The sequence below is a fragment of the Grammomys surdaster genome, unplaced genomic scaffold (assembly GCF_004785775.1).
Source record: "Grammomys surdaster isolate TR1022 unplaced genomic scaffold, NIH_TR_1.0 224, whole genome shotgun sequence".
In the NCBI taxonomy this organism is placed as follows: domain Eukaryota; kingdom Metazoa; phylum Chordata; class Mammalia; order Rodentia; family Muridae; genus Grammomys; species Grammomys surdaster.
This window is the reverse complement of record NW_021604669.1, coordinates 7,305,792-7,333,743: the sequence shown is the minus strand read 5'-3', so window position 1 is coordinate 7,333,743 and position 27,952 is coordinate 7,305,792. Positions and strand designations below refer to the sequence as shown.

Here is a 27,952-nt window from a genome sequence, read left to right as displayed (position 1 = left end):
CCTCTCTCTCTGTCTCCCTCTGTCTCTCTCTTACTCATCTTCCTGTCTCTTGATTACCTCCTCTCTTTCTTTCCCCCACCCCTCATGGTCTGCTTCACTCTGCTGGCCACGTTTAGCCTACTAGTTTCTCTCCCTACTCTCTCCTCCTCCCAATGCCTCTGGCTATTTTCCTCCTCATATCTACAATTAAAACCTTCCCCTCAGCCACAACTCAGAGTAGCCATGTCCTCAACTTTATCCATCTGGTGCCTGAATGAGATGAAGGGAGGACAACTCCTAGGTATAGCTGAGAAGAAGGTTTTACTGTAGATACGAGGGCAAGCACAGCCAGAGGCATCTGGAAGAGTCCAGACTGAGCATGGCCAGCAGAATACATGGGGCCATGAGAGGAGAGAGAAAGGAAGATCGAGAGACAAAAGAGACGAGAAGGAGACAAAAGAAGACCAAGAAGGCAAAAAGAACTAAGACAGCACATAGCCAAAATGATGAGATATACAGGAAAGGGAAGCTAGGGAAGAGAGGCAGAGCTTGGGGGCTGGAGACATTTAGAGTAGGGGTGGGAGTGAGAAGTTCTGAGAGGAGCCTGTCTCTGTAACAGGTACTTTTGAGGCTGAGAGAGACTGGTGACCAGAGTCTGCTTTGATATATTAATAGGTAACTCCAGTTTCTTTGAGACCTAACAGTGTAGAAACCCTCGGTTTATACATCTGGTGCTGGATCTTATATACTCCCCTGCCTGGGGAATGGTGTCATTCACAGCGTGCTGATCTTTCTACTTCAATTAGGATTATCAAGATAATCCCCTGTAGACATGCCCTCAGAACAACTTAATCTGTACCTCCTGATCAGGCGATTCTACACTATAGAAAGTTGATTATCCATCTTGAAAGGTCATCACCATTGAGGTAACTATCACCATCACCATGACAGCAATCATGACTACCACGGTCACCACTGTCATCACCCTCACCACCATCACCGTCACCACCATCATTATTACTATTAGTCACCACCATCACTGTCACTTGCTCTTGGCCACATGGTGCACACTTCCCATGTTCGTGTGCTTACTTCCCAGATAAGGAAGTTGAGGTTGAGAAGGAAAAACAGAACCAGTCATTGTTACAATAGTTAATAACAGTGTGTTATGGGGAGGCCAAGAATGAGATGCTTCCCCAACTGCTGAGGTGGGTCATGTACTAAACAGCCTCAAGTCCCACAAGAGTACATGTGTCACCAGAAAACGTAAAAGGGTAGAGTCATATCCAGGCAGAAAAGAAAGGCTGTGAGGGAGGAAGATCTGTAAGTCTGGAGGAATGCTCACCAGATCCAGAACTAACCACCTTGATTTTGGATTTCTGGTCTCCAGAACTCATTTCTGTCCTGTAATCTTGCTGCTGATGGTATTTTGCTAAGGTTACCCCCAGCAAGGGAACGTAAGGATCTAACTATAATCCCACCGTAAGATGAGAAGCTGAGCTACAAGATCATGATGCTGAAAGTCACACTACAGCCTAGTGACAGAGGTGCAGGGAAGACCTGGGCATCCAGCTACACAGTCAACTGGCTGGTAGACAAAGATACTGTGCAAATATTTATTTCCAGCCTCTGATTCCATCCACTTTATGAGAGGGCAATACACCATCGATCCACCATTGTCAAACAGCCACGCCACTTGCCTTGGAAATGATGCGTGCCATCTCTGGCAGGAGGTACAAATGTATGGTCCTTTCAGGTATCATAAAAGCTTGTCATGTCCCAGTTAGTGACTGGCTTCAGCCTGATCAAGGCTGAGAAAACTCCCAGAGCAGCACTGAGTCACAGCCCCAGATAGCGTTCACTTGTCACATGAGCAAAATCCTTTCCTAGAGTTAAGCATTAGGTATTGTTTGTATGCAGCAAAGCTGGAAGACCCAGAGCACTAGCTACTTCCTACCACCAAGCATTTGATTTTGTAAAAATCTACCCACTGCCACGCTTAAAACCTCAGCCTGTCATAAATAAAGTCACTTTACTTCTCTGATCCCCTGTCCTCACCTGCAGAAGAAGGGTGGTGTTAGTAATTACTCCAAGATCACAGAAGAGAGATGACACAAAATTACCCTTCAGAACTTTATTAGGGGAGCCTTTTAACCATGGGCAGCCATGGTGGGGCCTTGAAGTAGGAGAGAAAGAAAGAACAGCCATATATAACATGATGGGGGGTACTGAATGAAATAGCCTTGAATTCCTGAGAATGAGATCGGGTTTATACTCTTAAATGAAGAGAGCTGCCCCGGGATGTGGCCTGATTCTAGGAGAGAGAGGGAGAGGGATAGTGGAGGGTCTATGTTCTAATGCAAGGTGAATTTGTGTTCTAAGGCAATTACTAGAATCATTTGAGAGACACATAAACACTGTGCCTGACAAAGGAGAACTGGGGGATAGACAGATCAGGATGACTGATGTATGAGGGTTGAAGACAGGCACAAGGGGCTGGATCTAAATTGATATTGCTTTCACACAGGCTTATAGTAGCTCCTCTGGGGCTCACTGGTTCAGAAGTTCACATTGCACTTGGATGGGGTGAGGTCTCTACTCCTTGAAAGATCTTTTTTTCTGGCTAGCCCAGGAATTTGGAGATCCGCCAAGCTTCATCCTGCTGCCTTCTGCTCATATAAGTGGAGCAAGTCCCTCCCCTGTACGCCTAGGCTGCCTTCAGACCAATGTCAAGTGTCACCACTCTCAAGAGTGGGCTGCTAGAAGTTTACACAACACACCAAGTTCTGAGTCACTTCCAAACTCTTCCTTTGCCTGGGAAAAAAGCTGTCACACTTGGCGTCTCTAAAACAATCCACAGGACCCAAGGGACCTTGGGTATCTGAATCCCAGCCAAAGAAATAAACACCTGAAACCTGCCTGTCCAGTGAAGTGACCCCAAGGGTCACTGGATTCACTTACAACCCAAAGAAAGCCCAGCACTGGGTCCTGATCAACAAGCCCTGCTCATTCCTCTGCTGCTCAAGTTTCTGCCATAGCATATAGTAGTTGCTTCACCTTAGAAATCCCTTCCCTTCTGGCCCACCACCACAGGAAGCTGGCCCTTCCCCCCAAACAGGGCTATCCATCCCTGTGCCGTAAATGAGAGTGAAAGCCAGATCTCCCACCACCCCAGAAAGCTGGTCCCCCTCTCCCACCATGGGGGCCATATCTGTGCGGTACATCAGAATAAAGGCTTGTCCCAGTAGGAGCTCTGCAGCTCCTTCTGCCTGGTCCTGCTTCCAGACCCCTATGGAAACACTTTTTAGGCAGTCCACATGCTCTGAACTCCTGTCTCAAGTTCCGTCGGGAGGAACCAAGACACAGTGTGAGGCTGGTCTCAGCTGTGAGCATCAGAATAAAAAGCCCTCCGAAGTGATGCCCTTCCAAGTTCAGAGAATCTGTGGAGAGCAAGAGCCTCAGCACAAATCCGGTCCAGTCCTCTGGCTTCATATGCTGCGTCAGAAGCCTCCAGTCACTTGGCAAAAAATTACCAGGTTCTCATGCCAGGCCCCATTCCTGATTCTGATAATGGTCCTATAAACAAGATGAAGTCTTGGTTGCTTGTTGAGTCTAATCATACAAACCAGTAAACAGTGAACAGGTTTGTAGAAAAGCTTTGAGTCTCTGAGGCAAGTGGAAGCTGGGGCCCCCTGCTGTGATGGACAGCGTGAAACTCTTGTCTCTTGTCCAGATGCTAGGGTCTTTGCAGCATCTGCCAGCAGGCTGATCCTTAGCTGGCATGACAGGCTCTCCCAGTGCTTCAGTGCTACTGGCTTCATGTAGCTAATTCTAATTAAAATTCAACCTTAGAATGAAAATATAGTTCCTTAGTTGTACTAATCAATGAACCAATTAGCACTGCTAATTCAATAAGGTAATTTGATCAAAATTAAATAGAAAAAGAGTCCCCGATGGCTGCAAACTTCGGGTGCTTGTTAGCCTGGTGGCTGGTGGCTATTGCCACAGCTCATGCTCCTTGCTGTATGAGTCACTGTCACGAGGAAATTTCCAGCTTCAGTAGAGAGTGCAGACCAGGGAAGTCCTAGTAGAGTTTCAGCTGAATGTCCTAGATAAAAACCCTGTCCTATTGCTTCCTGGCTGTGTGGCCTTTCATCGAGGACTAGCTCTCTCTGGGTTGTTTCTTGACCTTTAAGAATGGAGCAGGACTGACACCTTGAGTTCTGAGAAATACCTTCTGAGTCACTGAGGAGGTCTGAGGGCAGGGACTTGGGGAGGGGGCCCCAGAAGAGTATCTTGCTGAGCTCCAGACATTCAGGAAGCACAGGGGGCAGAGACTAGGAAGATTGAGGGACAGAGAACCTCCAGGTGGAAGGGACCTGCAATGCATGGTGGGAATTGGCAGCAAGCAGAGGAGAAGGGACATCTCTGTAGGTTGGTAAAATAAGATATACCTTGCCAGGTCCAGGGACATTCACCCATTAAATTACTGAAGGACAAAGTCTCTTCATACACCTACTTTCATGTCCCTTCTATGGTTTCATCTGTCCTTGAGAAGCTGAACACCCTGGAGTCTCCAGGCCAAGCCCATCTTTTTTGCTAGATGTTGTTATGCCAAGATAGAGTAAGTCCCAGGAAGAAACTATTGGGGGGGGGGGTCTTGCTTACCCTCTAAGGGAGCAGTTCTCAACTTGTGAATTGCAAACCCTTTGGGGACTAAATGATCTTTACACAGAGGTGCCTAAGACCATTGGAAAACATGGGTATTTACATTATGATTCACAACAGTAGCAAAATTACAGTAATGAAAATTATTTTACGGTTGGGGAGGTCACGACAACATGAAGAACCATAATTAAATGGGGTCTCAACATTAGGGAGGTTGAGAACCATTGCTCTAAGGACGTCTTTGGGCTTCAGGTGAGGATCCACGATGGACTTGAGCCAGGAAGCAGCTCATCATCACCTTCATCTCATGTCAGTAAAAAGGCTGGCCACAGAGATGCGTGCACCTGCAGGGCCTGAGAAAGATGCTGGGAGATTGAGCTGAGCTGTGAAGGGACTCACTGTTCTCAGAAGACAAGACTTAGAGTGTCATGGTGGTCTCTTTCACTAGGCACTTAGAGGCTGCTTTTGTTTAAATGTTCTTGGGCCCTCATGCAGGGAAAAGCCAGGCCCATTTACCTGCATTTTGCAATGGCCTCTTTTACTTTGGGTCACTCCATGACCTCTGATGTTCAGCACGCTAATTATTCAAGGAGCATCCATCTAGAAACCTGTGACTTCTAAGCTCTCTATTTCATTCCCCTTAAAGAACTTGGGTCAGTACTTGGGGTGGTTTGAATGAATATGGTCCCCCAAAAAATCTCACAGGGAGTGGCACAATGGGGAGATGGGGCCTTGTTGATAGGAAGCATGTCAAGTCAACGGGGGCAGGCTTTGAGGTCTCAGATGCTCAGGCCAGGCCAGTGTCTCAAGGTCTCTTCCTGCTGCCTGCTGATCAAGATGTAGAACTCTCAGCTACCTCTCTACCACCATGCCTATGAAGCATGCTGCCATGCCTCCAACCATGATGATAACGGACTAAACCTCCAAACTGTAAGCCAGCCCCAATTAAATGTTGTCCTTTGTAACAGTTGCTATGGTCATGGTGTCAATTCACAGCAATAAAACCCTAACTAAGACAGGACTTTAGCTCCTTTAGTACAGTGACTATCTAGCATTCTTGAACCCTTGGGTTTGATCTTTATCATCCCACAAACAGGGCATGGTGGTCCACACTTATAATCTCTACATAAATGGAGGTAGGATCACCTGAAGTTCAAGGACACCTTAGCCTACAAAGCCAAGTTCAATGACAGCCTGGGATGACTGAGATTTATTCTCAATCAAAACAAAACAAATGGAAGCAAAAAAGATAAGTCATGGCCTTAACCCTGAAATTCCCTTGAGTTCCAGGAATAGGAAGGCCTTTAGGCAGACAGCCCACCCTCAAGATGAGAACAACTGTCTATGAAGGAGAGGCTGCATCCAGGAGCAATTCATCTGGAAAAATAGATTGGTCCCTTTGGGCAAGGACGGGGAAGGCAGTGAAGACAGAGATTAATAACTTATTGATCACCTTGCATGACTGAAGCCGAGTCAATGAGGAGTGAGACTAAATCTTAAACAGGAGTGATGCTCATACCAGGACCCCTGACGGAAACCAACTTTCGAGTCACTGGACTCTTCCAAGATTCATTGATGAAATATCTGCATTTCAGCCCTTTTCATCTCCTCCATAGATGTGTCTGGATAGGGTTGAATTGAGACTGCTGGACCTGCTGGGAATGGGGCTTTGAGTGTAAAGTTGCAGTTGCTCTCTGAGATGAGGAAAGCAATTGGAAAGACTGCAGCAGTAAAGGTGACGGGCAAATCTACCTAAGTTTTCATCAGTACAGATAGCATCCCACGCTGGGCACAGAGATACTCTCTGGGGATGTGGGCATCAGGTAGGCTTCACAAGCTGAAATAGTGAAAAGGCGGGGATTAGAGCATGGAAAGAGCATGAGGTGGTCAGCTCCTAGGTCTTTATCTCTAAGTTCTGGCAGTGAGCTTTCCATTTGGGATTTGAAGGGATAAACCTAAGTGCCAATCAGCATAGCAGAGAAAGGGTGAGGAAGTGTAAGCCTTTCCATTTCCTACTGTAACCTCCAGCATCCTCTCAAGCTCCTGGGTGAAACCTGGATGTCTTGGGCAGAGTGCACTCATCTCAAGAATTCAAAAAGATCCACAAACACTTTTTGTGAATTCTTGTCAATCCAACATTTGCTAGGACAGAAAAGCATGGCTGGGGGAATTGAGGGAGGGCTCAGGTGGAGATAAGTGTGTCTGGCATCTTAAATTCTTGCGAAAACCGGAAAAAAGAGTAGAATGGGACTCTTCTGGTTCACCTATCAGGAGATGTGTGCTTATACTTACTGATCACCTATTGCATGCCTGGTACTTTCTATGTTACCAAATGTTAACTCTGTAGGTGGATACAGCTTCAAATATGTCATGTAGATTAATCTACCAGCCTTAGTTATATCAGATGAGCCATAGTTAGGTGACTTCATGACATTTCAAATTTTCACAGGCAAGAAATGAAGCTCCTTGTTTTGGGTCACACATTTCTGAGAGGGCAGCAGTACCAGTTCCTGAATTCAGCTCTCCTGGATCTAGAGCTGATGCTTACAGGCACATAGGACCCTAAGCTGCCTCACTTCACCTTGGACTCGGACTGTTGGTGCCTTCTGACTCTCAGTCTCCTCCATTGTAACAAGAGGTCCTGGAGATCAGAAAGGAGACAGGGGTTCCTAGATGGGGACCACGCAGGGTCCACTCCACTCTTCAAGTCTGGTTCTGTGGTGTATTACCAGGTCACAAAGCATGGCAAAGCCAATGGGGAGATAGTCTCTACAAAGTCAAACTGGATATTCCATTTGACAACAAAAATTGGCCAAACAGCCCCTGGCTGCATGAGCATCTCTGAAGCTTCGTCAGAGGGAGAGGAGGTGCTCTGCAAGCTACAAAATTTTCCTATGTTCTTCAAATATAGACCGGCAGGGTACCTGTTGTACAGCAGTTTCCTCTGAGATGGGAACATTCCATTCCTCCTATAGAAGTTCAATAAGATGGGAACTAAAGGACTCAAAATAGCTTCAGGAAGTCCTTGAAACTGGCCAGATTCTCTAGGCCCCTCTGTCCCCTGGAGTATATAAACACTAAAGACTTCGTCTTTGACTCAGACCTTTGGGGGGGATGACAGTCTCCTCCATTGTAACAAGAGGGTATGGGAACCAGAAAGGAAGGATTCCCCCAAGATGGGGTCCAGGCAGGTTCCACCCAATTCCTAAGCTTGCTTCTTCTCTGGTATGTCATCAGGTCACTAAGTATGACAGAAGCCTCTGCAAAGCCAAATTGGGTCACTCTTAGATAAGGCCACCCCATTGGAAGAAGTAGAGGCTAGCAGACCTACCTGAAACTGAGTCATCAGGAAAGGACACTCCAAACTGCTGAGCTACCTGCAGGCTATGCGTTGTGCTCCAGGTTCCCAGCTTTTATGGCTGTCATCTCTTCTACTTTGGTGATAGAACTGTCATTGAAACATTTCCGTTCCTGTAAGCAACCCCTCATCCAGATTCCTGCAGTAACTTCAATAAAACTCACTGAGACACCGAGTGGGACTTTGGTTGTCTCCACACTTGGGTCTGTAGATGGTTCCCTGCTGTGCATGCTGTGACTCTCACAGCAGTACATTCATGGAGGAAGGGGATGGAGGGGCTGACGGCTTCCATGGAAGGAAGATGGGATCTTCTTCTTATCTCCTCTAGACACATCATACCTGTCTGTCTCCCGTACTGACCCCTACAGATGTAACACTTTCATCTTGTTGCTGCTCACCTTCCTAACCCCTCTATCATCCCCTGGGGCACACAGAATGCTCAGCTTGAGGCTATCCCTCCCACAGCCTCCTGGAGGGATGGATCATCCTCCCTCTCCTGGATCCATGTTCTGGCCAGCAAAAAGACAGTACCACAGGGCACATCGCGAGCTCTGCTACCACCAAGGCCTCCTTTGACTACCTTCATGGAATCAAGGCCCAGATGAGAAACTTGGGAAAGGTCCTACAGGGATCTCCTTCCCTCCCAATAATCTCCGCCTTGTAGAATTCTAAGGTCGGGAGGGACTTGAACAAATGCAAAAGCCAAATTAATTCAGCATTTCATGTTACACTTTCTTCCAGGAAGGCTGGTGACTCACAGGAGGCCTAAGCTGTGAATATAGATACATCTCTGCTTTGATACATACGAGCCCAGAAGCCCAAGAGGGACCACAAAACTAGTCAAGTAGAGGAACTCGTCCCTGTTCAGCTGTATTATGTGTCAGGTACCTCCTAGAAAACTCTCCCTGCTCTTTTAACCCTCAGCTTGCAGGTAGACACCTGAAGTTCAGAGAGGTGGAGGCCTGTGGTTAAGACTATACAGCCTGTATGTGATGGAAATGACTTTCACCTCAGGCACGTGAGACTTTAGAGGCAGGCTTGTAAACCTGACTTCAGCCTGTTATGCCAGGAGAGAGCAGTTGAATCTAATCTGTCCAGGGAACTTGTGAAGGGCAAGAAGTGGGTGGAGTGGGAGGGAAGCTCAGGCCAGATGGAAGGTGGAGAAGGTAAAGAGCCTTCCTCAGCTATTGGAAAAAAGGCAAATGAGGACAGATGGTGACATCCTGTGACACCAATCGGTTTGGAGGAAATGAGAAGGCATTGGGATGCCATGTATAGGCTGTGATGTGTTCCTGTGTTTTCATCTGTACCAATGAGATGGGGGCAAGCGTTAGTCATGCTGAAGAACACCCTGGAAGTACTATAAGACATGTTTCATACAGGCTTGTGAAATGCCCCAGCAATTTCCCACTTGGGAGAATCCCCGAGCTGCCCAAATTTTCGAGCAGTTTCCTGGAGGTTGTCATATGTGTTTAAAGAAGAAAAATGGTTGTCTGTAAAAAATTTACAATAGCATGGGACTGTACTTCTAGGACAACACTTACAATGTCATAGGAATATAGTGCTATAATACCACTTACAGTAGCATAGGACTCTGTTGCTATGACATCATCTGCCATGGCATCAAAATGGCAGGACTCAAGAAATAACTGGTTCGATGACATATCAGAGAAGCAGACTTAGAAGCTAGGTGAAACCTGCATGGACCTCATCTTGGAGGAATCTCTGCTTCCTTCCTGGTCTTCATGACCTCTTGTTTCGATGGAGAGGACTGTCAGTGGCAAAGGTCTGAGTCAAAAGTAAAGTCTTTAGTGTTTACATACTACAGGGAACAAAGGGGCCTAGTGAATCTTGTGAGTTTCATGGACTTTCTGAAAGTCCCTGGCCACTACTCTGTCAGTAATAGTGTCTGAGAAGGCATAGGGACACACTTCTAGAACTTAAAAACTGAAATAGCAGAAGGACTATGTACTGACTCATTTTGCATGTCAACCCAACTTGATACAAGCTAGAGTCATCACAGAGAAAGGAGCCTCAGGTAAGGAAATGCCTCCATGAGATCCAGCTGTAAGGCATTTTCTTTGTGATCAAAGGGGAAGGGCCTAGCCCATTGTGGGTGGTGCCATCCCTGGGGTGTTAGTCCTGCGTTTTATAAGAAGGCAGGCTGAGCAAGCCATGGGGAGCAGGCCAGTAAGCAGTATTTTTCTATGGCCTCTGCATCAGCTCCTGACTCTAGGTTTCAGTCCTGTTTGAGTTCCTGTCTTGACTTCCTCTAATGATGGATTGGAGGTGTTAGACAAATGAACCTTTTCGCCCACAACTTGCTTTTTGGTCATGGTGTTTCATTGCAGCAGTAGAAACCCTAACTAAGGCCAACGGTTAACACTAACTATCACATTTGGGACCTGGGTGGGGGGTCGCCACAACTTCACTTATTCATTCTGCATTCATTCTATCCATGATGACTGAACCTTTGCATTGGGTCAAGTCATGTCCTAGGTAGAGGAGGACCACGGCAAGAACAATCCTGACAACAAAGTGAAATTCTAAGAGCAGCAGAGAGCAAATGAAGGCAGGAATGCATGACAGGTTCAATGTCTTTAAGGTTCTTGAAGAAGAATGCAGAATTGGACTGGAAACATGGTTCATAGAGGTAGGTTCCCACTGATACTGTTTTGTGGTTATTCTTTAGGGACTTTTTATTTTGCCGGAGGTGACCCCTCTTCTGAAATAGAAGCTTCTGTGTACAGACATGCCGGTTCAGCCCTTCCAGGGGCTCTGAGTCATCTAAGCTCTAAGACAAACTTGATCTGATCATAAGGATTCATACAGCTGCCAAGTCACCTGTGTAGGATGCTGAGTTAGATGCCAACCATCTCTGCCTTTGCTGAGCCAGGAGCACCTAGGGTTTGATTCCTGCTCAGGACAAAGAGCCACAAGCCCCTGCCAGGAGGCCTTGGCCTCGCCAGGTCTGCTCTACCAGAGCCTTTTATCTGGCACGAAAGAACAGTCACCCAGGCAGAAAAAGCCTAGAAAAAGGCCGTCCCCTTCCATCCTGAAAACCTCCTAAGAATCTATTCCAGGAAAAAGCTCAATGTTTCATCATCTTTGTGTGCAGAGATGTTTATCATCTTGTCATTTTTTTTTTTTTTTTTTTTTTTGTGAGGGCCATGCCAGAGTGCTTCAACATACACTACTGGAAGGAAAGCATCAGTATGGAGTGTGGTGATGCATGGTGCAGGCTGTGATCCCAGCACTTATGAGGCAGAAGCGGGAGGATTAGGATTTGAAGGCTAGCCTCAACTACAGAGAAAATTTGAGGCGAGCCAGGGATATGTAAGATTCTATCTGACAACAAAGAAGTCATCAGGTAAGTCACTGGTACAAGTATGCTATCAGATAAACTATGTGGCATTCCATATGCAGTATCCTCACACCTCAGAGCACACCTGAAGTTTCCAATGACACTGGAATTATCTGCTGTACTGTGTAATCAGGGAACATGAAAAAAAAATAACTGAACCATTACTCCAGGGAGTAAAAGAGCCTTAACCACTGGGACAGACAGGTATTTCCTGGGAGAGGCAGCCCATGGGAATCTGGGTGTCTATCTGTTTTGTTTTTGTTTTTTGAGCTCTCATGGTTTTCTTACCTTTCCAAGATTTTCCTTCTGTAACCACATAGAAATTTCATGACTGGAAAATATAACCGTCTAACTAATTTAAAACACTGAAAACTGGTGGTGTCCAGTACTGGGCAGGGGTTGGGGCCTGGAGAAGTCCCCACTCTCAGGATCTTGATCTGACAGCTCTAGAAACTGAGTTTCAGGCTGGAGAGATGGCTCAGTGGTTAAGAGCACTGACTGCTCTTCCAGAGGTCCTGAGTTCAATTCCCAGCAACCACATGGTGGGCTCACAACCATCTGTAATTGGTTTGGTGCCCTCTTCTGGTCTGCAGGCATACATACAGGCAAAAAGCTGTATGCTGTATACATAAAAAATATTAAATAAACAAATAAATAACAATAGCAGAAAAAAAGAAACTGAGTATCAGGGTAAAGGCAGCCTAGAAACCACTTCCTGAGGACCAGCTTGAGGTCAACAGAGCACAGAACAGCGAAGGACACCCAAGGAAGTTGAGTGTAGGACCGGTATGTGAGAAAGCTGTCCCTAGCAACACTTACAAATCAAAACCAAATCACCGAGGATGCCTTGTGACAGTGTCTGGAGGATGTTGCATTGCATCAGGGAGACCAACCCAAATTTGTCTCTAAATTTCAAACCCAAATGCACCGGAGATAGTGTGCCTTCCAGATCATATAGGCCCCCTTCTATAGTACAAAGCCTTCCTACTTTAAAATTATTTCCCTTAGGTCATAGCCAGGGCAAGCAAAGATGGCCAACGACCAGAAATTAGCTAAGAGCACGTGCCAAGAGGGCATCAGAGAGGTTCAGGTTTCCTTTTTGAAGCTTGGCATCTGATGTGTGGGTCTTTGAACACAACCTTGGGTCAACTTGTAAAGCAAATGGCTCACAGGCAGCACATAGCTGAGCAGTGATGTTCTAGTCCACCAGGCTGGAGGGACATGAAGGGAAGATAAAAGGGTGCTTGGAGTTGACAAAGCTTTGAGTGGTAGACTAGAAAGCATACCTATCCAGTGTGAGGTCCTCCCAGAGTGCCTGGCCATGGAAATAAAGCCTTGAATTGGACGACTGGCCCAGCTTCAGGCATTAATCTCTGTGTAACACTTATCTTCGAACACCAAAAAAAAAAAAAAAAAAAAAACCTGCTCAGCCCTGTATCTAGAAAACCCAGATCCTCAACCCCAGTAACTGTCCATTATCACCCAGGGCATGCAGGCTGCTCTAGTCTAAGAGGTGGGACGGTAGAGAGAAGTGACGAGGACTGTTAAGGCTCCCTAGCCATCTGAGCCACAGAATTCCCACAGGAAGCCTCCGCATTGAGTTTGGCTGATTGTAAGGTTTCATTCAAGCTGCCCATGGCTTCTTTTCTACCCGGACTTCTGTCTTGTTACAAAGCATCTCCAAGGGACTTGGGCCTAATGGCTAGTTGTGAGTTCTTTGAGATACAATTAAAAATCAGAGTAGAAGAGAGAATGCTGGGCTTCAGGCAGAAGAGACTACCTTGAAGGCCTGCAATTACAGGCAAACGCAAGGTCACAGCCAGGGTAAAATTAGCCCACAGGAGTTTCCTAGACTAAGAATTCACAGGGATAAGAGCGTGCATAGAATTGGGCTCTTACATGAATTCTCCAGCTTAGTACAGAAGATGGAGTCCCCTTGGGCTGAGAGAACTACACAGAAGAGAATGGGAGATACAGGAAACCATGTATGTTGAGGGTCAGGGCTCAGCCACTGCAGTCCTGTAGCCCAATATGAGCTCAGTTCTCAGAACAACCCAGGCGATCAGACTCTGACTCCCCATTGGCCAGCCATGATAACGGAAGGTCAGCGATATATGAAGACTCGCTAAATCCTACAGTAGCATTGTCTTGATCCTGGAGTTGATGATTTGAGGCACAGCCAGGCTCACTCAGATGAGAATGTATAGCCTGTCATCTGTGTTTAGCAAAGTGTGGGTTACTTCACTCTCCACAGAGAGAAAAGAAGGTGAGAGTTTTATCTGTTTGTCCCAGTTGAAAATGAGGATCTGTAAAGTAGATGCAGTTTCTCACGCTGTGGAGATTGTGGCATGGAGAATGGGCACAGAGGTGGGAGAGTTCCTTGGGACTCTGAGTACTTTTCGGGGTGTATCAGGTTGCTGCTATGAGCAAGGGTCTCGATATCAGATCCCAGCTTGCCTTCAGCTTCTGTGTGACCTCACAAAAGCAACTTTCCTGGGACTCAGTTTCCTCTCGGGGGGGGAAAAAAAGGATTAAAAAAACTATGGCATTTGCCTCACTAGTTGTGATGACAGCTAAATCAGCGGATGCATACAGAGCCCTTTGTAGCATGTGGCACACACAGGCACTGCAGAGTGAATATTAGGAACCACCGCCCATGCCAATGCAGAGCCAGGCTGTACGCAGGCAGGAAAAGCTTGTCTCTGAGAGCTGTAGCAACTCTCATGCCCGACTACTACTCCCCCATAGATACTCCCCCAGAGATTTCAAGCCTAGTGGCCCCGAGCAAGGCTCGGAAGTTGTAAATCCAGGGCCATTGCCAGAAGTATGGCATTCCTGGACACAGGAGGCTTGAGAGCTAAGGTCAAATGGCCCTAACCAGCCAGCTTGGGTCGCTAGGCCAACCCTTGCCGCAGCTCTTTGAATGTTTACAGGGTTTAATAGTGCACATGAGGAGGGGATTTAGCTTAACTCCAAGTCTAGAAAGCCACAATGATTCCCCTCTTTATACCACAAGCATACAAAGCCACAAATGTCCCCTCTACAGCCTTTATATTAACTAGGCTAGTAGTCACTAGGCATGGTACCCACAGGGAAATATCTACTGGTTCACTGTGCCATTTACACATTCAATTTGGGGGAGCAGACTGTAGTCCCTGTGCAAGGCACTGAAAGCGGCATGCTGTCAGCAGCATGGTCTAGGGCCTGGAGTGACGGAGACATAAATCATTAATTAGTAAGCAGAGGCACACTGGGTCACACAGGCTAAATATGGCCCACTACCTATGTTTGTGAAGCAGGTGTCTGTTATTGGGACACAGCCACACCCAGTTGTCTCTGTGTTGCTGTGGCTACTTCTAATCCACCGTGGCAGAATTGAGTAATCAGGAGAGGTCTGGCCAGCAAAACTTAGTCTATTTACTGTACTGTCTTTCACCATAACCCTACTCTGAAGCATACATAAAAGCTGTAGCGTGCATCTGGCCCCTCTAGCCAGGATCCTATGTAGGACAGGACAGCCCAGTTCACTGAGGCTTTAAGGGCCTGCTGTGATCTAGTTAGAGCCAGTGGATCACTTGCTAGGTAAAAGGAGAAGGGTAGGGCTTCTGGGCAGCGAGACTAGCCTGTGCAAAAAGAACAACGCAGATTGAGATAGTGATGCTTTTGGGGACCTGATGGAGACAATATGGGGCCACAGGTGACTAAGCGTATGGCAGGAGACACTTTGCACCCTGTACTCAGGCTCTAAAGCTGCCAGAAATAGGGTACCTAAGAATGGTTCTCTATGTCTCTCTGGCCACAGGGAGGCAGGGGATATTGGTGGAGTGGGCATGGCCACATTTTCTAGGTAGAACTTGTAGAATCTAACATCTACAGGGGGAATCTGACAGGAGAATAGCAGATGGCACATAACTGGTTCTCATGATAGAGAGAGATAGATGCATCTGGGGATAAGGGAACAAAAGTCCTTGAGGAGACAGTACTTGGGAAGGGCCCTGAGGGTTGAGAGTGAGGGAGCTGCTCCAGATTGAAGTTGGAATTTATAAAAATCAGGACTGCCTACTGTTAGCTGAATTTTTTGAATAAACACAGGGGGCAGGCACTCCAGCACAGGCCTTCATAGTATGTCTTCAGGCAACTGTCACTTCAGGATCTCCGCAATGGCATCTTGAGACCTCCCTTCCTCCTCCCAAGGTGCAGCTATGTCAGAACAGGAAGGGCAGATTTGGCTTCAGTTCCTAAGGCATCTCATGGGTGGAGGCACATGCACCTTGGTTCGACTCCTACTCTGGGAATTCAGGCAGAGAGCTCGAGCTCAGGGAACGTGCCCTGAGCTGAGGCTCTGTGGGCTCTGCGCTGGCCCTGGGCTTTCCTGAGCTGATTCCCAGGTATCTAGGTGCTGCAGAAACAGCAGCAAAATGCAGGAGACAAAAGTCACAGCTGTCACCAGCCTAAAGAGGCACTTCAGGGAATCAGAGGGGAGCGGGTGGCTCTTAACAGCTGGTCCCTCATTCGTACCCCACCTTTGCAACTACATTCTGTAAAGCACCACTGAACACACTGGTGGTTCATTCTGGGTGCAGAGGCAGGAGGAACTGGTTATTAAATATTCTAAATCTCGGAAATGAGAAGAAAAGAATGACTTGCTGGAGTGGCTTGTAGGATTTGTTTAAATTGGCTTTAGTATGTACACAGGACATTTAATATATTTATAAATGCATATGATACACATAACACAACGGTATAATGTAGTGCATGCTACATAGTGCTTTCGTGGATACACACACACACACACATATTACATAAATGACGTAAGTATATACATATATATGCACGCATACAATGTTAATGTGTGTGTAGAAATATATGCACACATACATGTTCTATTTGTCCCTTGGAGTTTTATAACTATTAACTTGTTACCTCTTATAATAATCCTCTAAGAAGTTCTTGTTATGCCAGTTTATAGAGAAAAGAAGTGAGGCACAGGAAAAACTTCAACAGCCGGGTGTGTAACTTGCAGCTGGATGAGGAATACGGCCTCTCCTCATCAAACCCAAGAGAGCCCATGTACCCAATGTTCTTCTATCCATTCCCAGAACTGCAAAGGAGAGGAGTGGGGGAGGGGAGAAAGCTCAGATTATGAAGTAGAGGTCTTCAGGGATCACCAGGGCCGGTCTGTAGAGTTCATAGTCAGAACCATTCTCCTCTAACACCAGGCTTCCTCCCTCAGGGGCAGAAGACATCTGATTTCATGACTGACGAAAGCAAAGGCAGAAATGGACACTTGGAAGGTGTCTTTCAAGCCAAACCTTGACGATCCACCCAGCAATAGCACTCCCCTCACTCACTGGATTTCCGTCGAAGCATTTCTCATTGAAATGCTTCAGGCATCACCAGATTACCAATTATTACTATTTTCGGACCATAAAATCACCATTTCAAGAACTCTACGGTATCTTCATCCAGTACAGTGTACATGAACAGGTTTGAATGATGTGAGTGATCCAGTTGGGACCATCCAGAGGCAGAATGGAGGGGCATCCTAGGATGAGCAATGAGAAGTGCTGGTGGGCAGCCATGCCACACGCCAGGCACACCATTTCTCAAGGGGACCTCTTCACTAGTGTCGCAAGCTGTCTTTCTTGCCACATGCAAGCCCATTTCTGGGGCAGTGCGGTGTGCCTAGAAAGTGCAAGAAAGTTCTTGCTGCTAGAACAAGGGAGAGTTTCCACACACACACCCCGTGTGTGAGTGTGTGTCCCTTGCTGTGCCTCCCTTCCCTGGCTCACTCCCACATCCAAACCACGGATAGCTGATGAAGTGTGGCTCATGCTATGGAGTTCTTCCAGACTTCAGGACATTTAGAAGAGCCAAGGCTCTCTGGATTCCACCCAGGCTGGAATCTTGGAAGCCCCTGAATTTAATTGGAATGTGGGCATTCCACCTATCATGGCCCAAAGGCATTCTCAATATCTTGGAGCCCCAAAGTACTACCACCAGGTACAAATGGCCTATAGGCTTGGCAGACACTTGGAGCAAGCACCGTGAGCCATGCTTGTTCTATTTTTTACCCTGTAGATTATCAACAACCCAAGACGACCCTATGTGGGTCACAGTCCAGTGTAGCTCATTAACTGCTAGCAAACATCCTGCCCAGCCCACATGCTAGCCCCGACGAGTGCAAGCTTGGAGAATGCGTTCTCGTCATATCAGAAACAAGCTCCCTTGACTCCAAGCCCTGCCTCTTCTTTGCTTGACATCTCCTTGCTCCTGTTCCTCCATGACCTGGATACTGAGCCCCGAAGGAAAAAGATCCACTTGCCTGTTACATGATCCCACCATGCTGTGGAATCTCCTTGGTTTTTGCCCTGTCCTTCTCTCAGCCTCTTGGGATCATCTTCCAGCTCCTGTTCCCAATCTTCCTGGCTTCTTTCCCCAGCAAGGACACAATTGCAAACAGGTGGGAGACATTTGCAAAGCAGTTCCACTCATCCTTGGAAACTCATCCCAGGAACACGGTACAAATGAAGGGAAATGCTCCCAACATCACAGGGCTGGTAATAGTAACCCCAGCGATCATATATCTTGATGTGTACAACAAACAAATATGCAGCAATAGAGGGATGGAAACTTCCAGGTTCTACTGTTGTTTGCTAGAATATTACACAACCACCATGCAGTGCAAAGATTGTTCATGGTGATTCCGGGAACACTTTTAGAGTGACTCTTCTTGACTCAAGTGCAGGACTGAGGGTGGGGAAGAGACAGTCTCTGACCCCTAGTTAGAGTACACTGCCCATTTGCAGAGGCTGCTAAGTACGGAGGGGTGATTTTATTCTAATGGACAAAGAGAAACAGCAAGTCTGGGTCTCCAGCCTTAAAGGTCCCTTTCCTGCTTTTTTTCTGATGGCCATTACTCCCAGCACAGAGGGTAATTTTAGTGCTTAGTAAAAGTGTTTACACAAAAACCATTGAGCAACATAGTGACGTGTCTTCCCTGAACAGCCTCTTGGACGCGCTGTGGGATGTAACACAAAGGCTTGCCAAATGGATCTCAGGCAGGCTGGCTCTGTTACTCTCCCTTCCCCTTACTCCTCCTCACCCAGCCATTGATTTCAGAAACTGCTGAAGACTACTTGGGTGTGCTTGCTTAATAAAGTAGGAGTAAGGCAGATATGTAAGTGGTAGCTATCTGAGCCAGTATTCAGAAAGAGCAGAAGTTCCCAAAGTCAAGAGACCTCAAGGCCACAGATAAAGGATCTTCAGTTTCTGTTGCCCTAAAATTAGATCTGAGGTGGTGTCACAGAGTGGCAGGGACCTGAGAAGACTGAAGACGGAAGACAGATCCCCAGGAGTACTGCCTGACCCCAACCCACTCAGCTAGCTGCACTCTGAGTTTTGTGCTTCTGGATAGAGCAAGTGTGCCAGCCTGTGGCTCTGAAAGCAGTGGGGAATAGTCTGGCTTTTGATTGCATTTTTCTAGTGCATTGGGAATGCCTAGCCTTGCCTGGTCCATAAACTTCCTTAGTGGAAAGAAAAAGCTGTACTTGATGTAGGCAGGAGCTCACAAAGGAAACACCAACCCTGTGCCTCCAGAATCCTACAAAGCACAGGGCTATGTAGGGATGGCCAGGGTGACAATGACATGCAATGTGGAGTTGGGATAAGAGATGCCAAAGGAGATGGGCTAGTTGAAGACTGGGGTAAATATGGAAATGGGAGGGGGTGATTCCCAGAAGACAGGACATATACATGCACTGAGTTTTGAAGAAGACAATTGACTCATGATGAGGCAAGAAATGAGGTGTTCCAGCAAGGAAGAACATATGCAAACCACGGGGCCGTGAAGTCCCTGAGGCACAGCAGGCTTCCTTCTGTAGCGGTCATAAGAGCTATGACACCACAGCTGTATCCCTACCCACAGCCACCCTGTTGTTGTGGACTCAAGTCTTAAGTACACACACACACACACACACACACACACACACACACACAAAGCCACACCTATGTTCAAGATTTAGCAGACTGATTAGTGCTCAGTAATTGTGGGTAGTTGAACTGTTGTAGACAGAGAGAAAATATCATGGCCTCGGGCTGGGGGTGTAGCTCAGTTGGTAGGATGCTTACGTAGCATTTCCTGGCTTCCATCCCTAACACTGTAGAAGTGGGGCATGACGTTGCAGACCTGGAACCTGAGCACTGGGGAAGCAGAGGCAGGAAGAACAGAAGTTCAAGATTATCCTTAGCTACATAGCAAGTTCAAGGCCAGCTTGGCTATATAAGAGCCTGACTCATAAACAATTGTTATGGGTTATTTTTAAATCTTCTTAATATCCATTAATCAACTATTTTGTCTCTGACTTAACATTCTTTTAACTTCAAGTGAGACCTGAGTATGTATTAACATCCTACTAGCTCTCCTCAACTTAAAAGCTAAGCCTGTCATCAGATCACCTCTGAAATCTATAGCAGAGATACCCTATTCCACTTTGCTGTAACTTACTCACCTGATGTTTCCACTGAAGTTTTGAGTAAATGAATTGTTTTCTGACTTTCTTTTGTTCTGGGACTATAGAGTCCACATTAGCAGTAAATGGGGGAAACACAGTATTTGGGGCAACCTGAGTCTGTGTTCCTGATCCATGGCCACTTATATTTGGCTCAGAATAAACTTTCCTTCCCTCTGGAGCAAGACCTGTGCTTGGATCAATATGGACTGATGATTCTTCTGTTTCACATTGGCTGTCAGAGTGTGCTCTATCTAGAAGGACTCTGAGTGATTTTCTGTATATTAACTAATTTAGGCTATCACTAGCTACTCTGTCCACTTCACAGGTAAGGAAACTGAGGACAGGATAACTTGGTGAGTAGCAGAAGTGTGATTTGCTGCCAGGCCACAGAAATCACTGTTCTGAAGATGGACGCTTTGCACTTAGCAGGAGGGGTTAGATTGGGAGAACTAGAATGAGACTGGGAACTCTGAGGAGAGTTTGAGTATTGCCTTTCCTCCCACAGAACTTGGATGCTATACCAGGGCCATCATGGACATGAACTTTAGAAGGAGGAAGGACACAAATAGAAGCCACGCCTGAAACCAAGATTATCCGCAGAACCTGCAAATGCTTGAATACCTCCTACCAGCTGGGTGTGGCCAGACCAAAAGCTGGTCATTCGTGAAGAGTGAAGGACTGTGTGTGGAGTTGGCTTCTAAAAGCAACTGCTAAATTTCCATGCCCCTCATCCTGTGACACTGGGCCTGGCCACCATGGTTGACTGAAAATATCCATTGTTCGTGAAGGAAAGTGTTGGCTCCAAGGGAGCCTGATGTGCATTACACCTGGTATGACAGCGAAGAAGCAAGTCATAGCAGAGAGCTTACAACAAGCTGGGCAGTGAGCAATCGCAAGTGCAGGAACACTCCTGGTCCTGACCTTTAAAAGCCGCTGTATCCTCAGGATTGGGACAATGGAACATGTGCTCGTGAATGTGGATACATGAGCCTGCTGTGCCAAGCACAGTTGAAGGTGTACAAGCCGGAGAGACAACTCTACATCACCAGCCCCCACTATTCATTGTTTTCTATACACAAACGAGACTTTCCCCTTAGCATCCAGTATCTAGAACATTCCAGTGTTCTAGAGAAAACTCTACATGGACCCAGTTTGAGTGATTCCATTCTTAGTTGTACCCCATTTAACCCTGCTCCTGAACTTGGCCATTCAGGCTATTTTCTCAAGTGTTAGAAGCTATAAAAATTAGGAGCAGGGATCCTGAAGAGGCAATAGAGCTGGTGGGCAAGGCTCACAAGAAACACGGTGAAACTTCTAAAGACCATCTCAGAGAGCCATGTACCTGTGGGTATGTTGTTACTAAACCACCCCATGCCTCTATTCCAAAGAAGGCTTAATCAGTTTGGAGTTGTTGCTAAGGAAACACTATACTAAGCCTCCTATTTAAAACAAAATGCAAGCTCTTGATAAGTGCAGTGCACCTGGCTTGTAGGTAGCTGTTTCCCATAGTGGCTGGCCATGCTCTAAGAAATAGTGGTTGTGCTCTAAGAAATGAGCTCTAGCCAAGCCTTTGAAGGTACTCCTACATGCTCCAGCCACACTCAGTTCAGCCCTTCTGTAGTTCAGCTGGTCCTTGGGATGCAGCCTGGAAGTGGGATGCCTAGGTCAGTTTCTTAGTTACTGTTCTACTGCTATGAACAAACACCATGACCAAGGTAACTCCCATGAACCAAAAGCATCTAACTGAGGGCTTGATCAGAGCTTTTAAGGGTTAGTTCATGATCATCATGGCAAGATAGGCATGATGCTGGAGCAGTAGCCAAAAGCTTTACAGCCTGAAGTGAAGGCAACATGGAGAGAGAGAGGGGGGGGGAAGGAGGAGGAGAAGGAGGAGGAGGAAGAGGAGGAGGAGGGAGGAAGAGGAGGAGGAGGAGAGGAGAGAGAAGGAAGAAGAGAAGAGAGAAGAAGAGAGGAGAGGAGAGGAGAGGAGAGGAGAGGAGAGGAGAGGAGAGGAGAGGAGAGGAGAGGAGAGGAGAGGAGAGGAGAGGAGACTGGGCCTGGGCTTTTGAAATCTCAAAGCCCACGCCCAGCAACATATGTCCTCCAACAAGTCCACACCTCCTAATTCTTCTAATCCTTCTCAAACAGTTCCACTCCTTGATGACCAAGCTTGCCAGTATAGAAGTATTTGGGGTCCAGGACACCCTTAAACCACCATAGTCGGCTTACAGATTGTATAGACTGTGTCTTTGAGCATCCCAGCAGCATGAAGGGAACAAGAAACTTCAACCCATTTCCATCAGCCAGAAAACAAAACCAGGAACACCCATGTTACCAAACACCACCATGGATGTTCCTGTCCTCCCCAATGGCTTTCCTTCTGAGTGTGTGTCCAGGCATAAGCAGATGACCTAAAAGCTCTAGAGACCCAAGAAAGAAAGCCAGATAATCCCTGAGCTATAAATCCACTGGAGACTGGCCCTCACCGAGGAGAATGGTACCCTGTCCCCAGAGCAACCCATTTATCAAGGCTTATATTATATTTTATATCTACGACAATGTATTATTTCTTTACAGAGAATTCCAAACTGCACATGCCACAGGCTCCACAAAGCCAAAACTACACCCTGTGCCTGCCAATGACTGGTGAATCTATTTTTTTTCCCCACCTGAGCTATCAGCAGCATCCCAGAGGTATGGGGGCTGCTAACTCCTTTCACCTTCCATGCCCAGCAAAGCCCCAGGGCTAGAGGCACCCATGAGTGCCTACCAAGAAACGGAGGATGGGATGTACAGACAGAAACAAAAGCTATGTTTTATTTCTACTCACTCATCCACTAGGTTCACCCATTAAATCTCCCTTACCAGCTAATCCTTCGCTACCTGACAGCCTTGTGGACCGTGCAAAGATTCTCCCTTGCTTGTGTTTCCCCCTCTTCCAGGGAAGGGGCACCTGCTCTTGACACTGCCCCTCTCTTTTCAAAGGCTATCAACAAAGGAAATTCCCCAAGCTCTTCTCCACCCAGGTCAGTATCTGGGGACCGCCGACATGCCCTCTTATCTCAGCTACTGAGAGCCTCGCCTGCAAGCTGTCTCTGGTCTGGCTGATAACACAGCCTGTTGTTTTTAGAGGAAATAACTTAGTGCTGAGAGCTTCCATGCACGTGACTCTGCCTGAATGTGCAGAGGCAGGAACGGTCCCAGCTCTCTACAGGGCCACAGCTCCTACTAAGGAGGAAACACGCCCGTCATGAGTTGTGGCCAACATTTCTTCTCTCTTCCCTCCAACTCTTTCTTACACGTCAGCAGTGGGGTTCGGCTCCTCACAGACACCTGAAAAAACCTCTGGTGCACCCACAATTGCAATGCTTCATACCCTGGTGCCCTTGCCCACTATCCTGCCTCTTTGATGCATACTTTTCTTTCCCTTAGTCACTGCAGGCCAGGACATGAACTCTCTGGGTCACCATCTAGAATAGCTGTGTTTAAATTAAAGCCTCCTTGCTAATGGAGCTCAGCTAGGTAGATCCAGGACAACAGAAGAAAGTGCTCAAGGTTTCCTCCCACTCTGAGCTCAGGACACGAGGCCATGTGCTGTGTTCTCACATGCATGTGTATTCACACATTGCTAGGTATTGTCAGTGTGTGTGTATATATAGTGTATATATGACTGTGTGTGTCTGATGTGGATCATATACATATCTCATGGGGAGCAAGGGAGAGGTGTCCATCAACCAGGTCCAGCTGGCCACTGCCAGAGCCAGAGACCTGTAGCCATGGGAACAAGGACTTTCCTATTGCTAAAGTTTGGAGGTGAAGTGTCTTCATCTTATAGTCTTACATGCTTGAATGACTTCTGCCCAGCTGGTGACCCCATTTGGGACTGTAGAGCTCTCTGAAGTTAAGACCTGACTGTAAGAAATGAGTGTGTTCGTCTTCCCTCCCTCCCTCCCTCCCTCCCTCCCTCCCTCCCTCTCTCTCTCTCTCTCTCTCTCTCTCTCTCTGTTTATGAGTTATAACTCAGCTCTAGTTTCTGCCATAACCCTCTCTCCAGCTTCTAGGTCTATCTGATCTGCCCAGATGTGAGCAAGCTTCTGCTGCTATAGCTGAAGCCATTCCTATCCTACCCACCGTGTCTTCACAATCATGCTGGGTAGCACCCCCTTAAACCAGAAGCCAAAATAAATCTATTTTCCCTAAGCTAACTATTGTCAGGTATTTGATCACAGCAAGGAGGGATGGATCTGTGATGCCCACCCACTGCTCTGGGCCCTCTTCTTCCTTTTATGGTGCATTCCTGGTCCTTCCAATCTGAGCACAGCAGTCAAGACAGGTGCTCACTGGGAGTAACTGCTTTCCGCAACAGTGCATCGTGGCATGACTTTATTAGTGTTTCAGGATAAGGGTCTAATACAGACCCTGTGGTGGCTGGAGTGGCACCGAGCTATTTACTAGCAAGATAGGCTTGAACTTCACGAATGTTCTAGCATCATCAGTGAGAACTCAAGCTGCAGTTACTATACAGGTCAGTCAGTCAACTTGAGGAGGTTTAGAACTGCCATAGAAATCAAGTTCTGGGCATGTCTCTGGAGAGTGTTTCTAGATTAATGATTAGAGGTGGGAATATGTACCCTAACAGTTCTGGCACCTATGCTTGGACAGGGTCCTGAACTCAATCAGAAGGAGAAAGGGAGCTGGGCACTAGCAATCATCTCTTGCTGCTTCCTGACTGTGAGTGTCATGTGTCCAGCTAATTCATGCTCCCGAGACCATAACGTCTCCATCAAGCTGGGCTCACTATACCCCTAACTGGGAGCCAGGATAAACTTGTCCTTTCTTAAATTGCTTTTCGTCAGTGAGAAGCAGCCAATAGAGTTTGTTTAGTACTACTCTGGATGATGTGCATAGATGTGGATGTGTGTTTATACGTATATAAATATGTGTGTTTGTCTTACACAAACACACACATCTTCCCTAGCACTGTATTCAGAGTGTAGGGTAGCAATGCACATACCCAGGACTTCCTAATGCCTGGCACACCGTAGTCCCTTGAGAGGGGTCAAGACACTGACAGACACTGATTCCCACAACCGTCAGCCATCTTCAGATCTAGCTGCATAAGACGCAAAACAAGCGACTCTCATCAGGCTTGTCCTCAGAGCCAGCACGTGACACTTGACCTACAATGTAGTAGTGTCAGGCCCGGCCGTACTTGTGACAGTCAGTCACGTGTCATGGGAGAACTTTCACAACTCAAGGGTCTCTTCTCAATTTTCAGGAGAACTGCAAAGTTCTCTATCAGAAGGCTGCTTGTACTTCACAGGGAGAAGAATGGTTCCCGTCTGTGGGAGCTGCTCCACATGGCAGGCAGGCAGGCCATGCTACAAAGAGTCTAAGAAAACAGGGCAACACCCCCTTGCTTTGCTACATAACCCACAGAAGAGTCTGGGAAACAGCACATGTCTCATCCTCTGTGCAATCCCTCAACATCATTCCAAAGGATGGAAAGAACAGCACATTTTTTTCTCATCCCTCAATGCAACCCACAGCACAGCCCTGTGGGAGAGTCTGGAAAAGACAGCACATCGCATGGGGAAAAAACAGTCACTTACCTCAGGAAGCTGAGCCACTGTCTGCCCCTGGCTCACAGATACAACTGCCCGGCCCCACAGCGCTGAGTCTTGCTCAGTACAGACCCAACAGGTGCCAGTTGCAACCTTGATAGCATCACTAGCTCGGCAAAGTGAAGCCTGAAAATGGAGAACAGAGAGAAAGTACAAGTTAGTTTGGGCATTAATCCCATCCCAGGCCTTTTTGAGATAATCAAGACAATGACAAGGAATCCGCCTACTATCCGGATCACCCAAACATTCACACTGTACAGGAGGTTCCAACAGCACCCTGTCCCATGTACAGACAGAACAACAACCAACTATAACTCCTGCTTGCAAGGGGCGAGAGTCAGACAACTGCCCAGAAAATGTAGTGTGATGGGACACAGGACGTAAGGGACACTTGGGAGAACGAAGGAGGAAGTGACTGAGTCATTCTGAGAGAAGGATGTGAAAGGAAGGAGGTGAGAGCTGTTAACCATGACTACCCATCAGATATCACTTTTAAAAAAGCAAAAGTCTTGAGGGAAGTGTCCCCAAGGGCGAGGAAAAACAATGCCCCCATGAAAATGGAAGAGGATTATTGGATAGTGAACAACAGTGGAGAGTCACTGGTGTCCTCTGGCTGGTCCCCAGCTCTGCAATGCATTCATGACATCACCAAGGTCATAGATTCCCAAAGATTCCCAAATTATGGATTTGAAGAGCATACAAAATAGCACAGCACAGAAGGGGAGCAGAGAACAGGAAACAGACTGCACTGTCCCATGGGGGAGAACCATTCTTCTCCCTGTGAAGTACAGAGCAGGCTTCTGATAGAGAACTTTGCAGGACCATCAGTGCAGAGGGATCCCAATTTCCCCGTACTATCTGTACTCTAAGTGGTTCTGCTTTCCCTCACAAGTTGAGTCCAGTTCTTCACCTTTTAATCCTGTGACTGACTCTGCAGGAGTAAAACAGCAGATGGAGCACGAAAGCTCAAACCCAGACTACAGTAGGGATCGGGTGTAGCTCAGCAGCAGAGCACATATTTATAGCATTCAGGAGGTCTCAGGTTCCATCTCTAGGATTACATACACCCAAGACAGTATTCATGCAACAAATCTACTTCCTCTTCACTGCAGGGACTCATTCTGGTACCAGAGTCACTGGCTTAAACAGCCCTATGGAGTATTCAAAACATCACGGAGGTCTTGAGTTTCCCTAGCCTAGGTAAGCACCAGATTTGCTTGTGTGACTATCCAATAGGACAAGTCCCAGCGAAACTAAGTAGAACAGAAGTATGCATCCATCCAGAGTCACGAAGATGAGACCAGTGGGCTGGATAAAGCTCTGGGATCTGAACTATGCAATTTGTAAGGCAGGACTGCTAACTAATATACTCACCCTGGTACCTCTCCATAGCAGTCCATGGCAAATTAGGAAAGAAGCTGGCCTATGGATGACAGCAAATATATAGGGTTGGCAAATGGAGGAGGGAGATGCAAGAGCTGTTTCAGGTGAAGAACTGGCAGATAAGAGATCAACAGGAGCCAGCTTTGTCTAAAGGCTTAGGTCTGGCTTTGGAAACCACACATGGTGTTGACTATAAACGGCCTGTTAGGAGCTGCTGATGGGGCAGGATGTTTACAGGGAAGATACACAGAAGGGATGTAAACAGAAGGACTCTGATTCTAAGTATGGAAAAATAAGACCCTTTCCTTCCAGCTCTATCTTAAGTGAGCTGCAAGGGAGCGGGTACCAGTCCCAGCATCCTTTACTCTCTGACTATCACCATCTCCACTGAAGAAGACTCGCCCCTTATCAACAGCTGAAGCAGGCCTTGACTAACAGCTGGAAGGACCTTGCTTACCAACAACAACTGGAAGGGGTCTTTCCTCTCAGTCACAGCTGGTGGAGGGCTTTACTCGTCCCAACAATGGGAGGCTCTCCCTTCTTAGCAGCTAGAGGAGACTTACCTTTTAGCAACTGCTGGAGGAAGTTCTGACTTTCTCAGCAGCAGCTGGAATAGCCCTTGCTGACCTTAAGAACTTAACCTGACCTCCCCAATTCAATGGCTGACATGACCACCCTCCCTGATTTCTACTCATCCCTCTCATTCCAGTATCAAGAGCACTTCCCAGGATCCTGCTGCTGACTCTCAGATGGGAAAGACCTTGCCACTATAGTTCCTGGCATCTGTACTTCCACAAAATACTTTCCTGACTTGGTAATCAGAGCCCCTAATGTACATATGAAGAAAGTTAAAGTTAATCACAATACCTCTTCCTCCTCCCTTTTTGTTGTTGTCTCCTCCTCTTCCTCCTCCTCCTCCTTCTCTTCCTTCTCCTCTTCTTCCTCCTCCACCTCCTCCTCCTCTTCCTTCCCCCTTCCTCCTTCTCCTCTTCCACTTTTTCTTTTCCTCCTCCTCTTCCTCCTCCTCCTCCTCCTCCTCCTCCTCCTCCTCCTCCTCCTCCTC

At 47.0% G+C, this 27,952-nt stretch overlaps 1 protein-coding gene across 1 annotated transcript in view; it reads right to left on the bottom strand.

The window, feature by feature from the left end:
- The window catches only part of St3gal1 (ST3 beta-galactoside alpha-2,3-sialyltransferase 1), a 72,621-nt gene that overhangs the window by 27,152 nt on the left and 17,517 nt on the right, over positions 1-27,952 (bottom strand). Inside the window, exon 2 of the mRNA XM_028773243.1 lies at positions 25,495-25,632. The gene's annotated coding sequence lies outside the window, so the exon portion shown is untranslated. The remainder of the gene's footprint in view (positions 1-25,494; positions 25,633-27,952) is intronic.